General features: G+C 42.4%; 1 pseudogene; it reads right to left on the bottom strand.

The window, feature by feature from the left end:
• Positions 1-212: 212 nt before the first annotated feature.
• LOC109461010 (large ribosomal subunit protein uL6) lies at positions 213-850 on the bottom strand (annotated as a pseudogene).
• Between the last annotated feature and the right edge of the window lie 310 nt (positions 851-1,160).

The raw sequence follows: 1,160 nt of genomic DNA on the forward strand, positions 1-1,160 counted from the left end.
AGACAGTTTAGAGAGTTTGTATATACCCCACACCCAGGCTCCCATATTATTAACATCTTTATTCAGTATGGTAAATTTGTCACAATTAATGAACGAATACAGACACATTGTTATTAAAAAGCCCCTGCTTTACATATTTTCCCCCTGAATCAATAATGACTTTTATTGCATCTTTAAAATATCACAAATAAGTCTGAGGAATCAGATGACATCTTAGTGTTTCTGTAGCTGGACAACTTACACCTTATTCATCAGCCTGCTGAACTGTTCCTTGTTCAGAAACACAGATACCATCCAAAAATTTTCTGATATCCTTGTTTTTAACTGTTGTGGCTTGTGGAATCAAAGCAGTTGAATTTGATACAAGTTCAATATCATTTCCTTCAAGAATTAACTTGTCTTTCTGGGCTTGAGATACTGAACAAGCAACACCTGACCTCATCCAAACCCTGCCGATGTATTTTTCACCCAAGAAATTTCGAATTTTAACAAGAGAATCATTCTCCTGAATAATGACGTTGATGGGGAAGTGAGCACACACAGACCTCATCATGTAACGAAAGCCCAACGTAACAGCCTTGATCACGTTCTGTACGTGACTGGAGAGAGTGCAGACAGGAGCCAGTTCCTTCCGATTTCCCCACCACTGGCCAACCCGGAGCCTCTTATTTTTCTTCCCATGGAGACTGAATTCTGCATTGATGTGACTGAAGTCCCTCCGCAGGGTGACCTTGGGGCCCTTCTCAATACCAGTGTGTCCCTGCAGAGTGATGTCCACATCTTCTGATATGTCCACTGTCTGATTGCTGAGAACGGTCTTCATCCTCGCAGTAGATGCAGCAAAGAGACTACGTATTTTTTAAATCAATAGAAGTTTACCATTTTCTTCCTAACCCCATGCATCTTGAACATCCTCTGCGGATGTGTACCCCAAGGGGACCATTGCTTTAGATGGTTCCCCTCCAGTTAGTTCTCTTGCTAGTCACATAGCACAGGAATGAGGCACTGAGAGGGGACACCAGGTGAAGGGAGAACAAAGAGTCTAAGTATGAGGGAGTATTGAGAAATAGGGGAATTGGTACCACCAAAAACGAATCCAGAAAGCTTCTTGGAAGTCAGGTTTTGCCAGGAGAAAGAGACAGGGACTGATGGAAAGAAGG

The sequence above is a fragment of the Rhinolophus sinicus genome, linkage group LG02, assembly GCF_036562045.2.
Source record: "Rhinolophus sinicus isolate RSC01 linkage group LG02, ASM3656204v1, whole genome shotgun sequence".
Classification (NCBI taxonomy): Eukaryota; Metazoa; Chordata; class Mammalia; order Chiroptera; family Rhinolophidae; genus Rhinolophus; species Rhinolophus sinicus.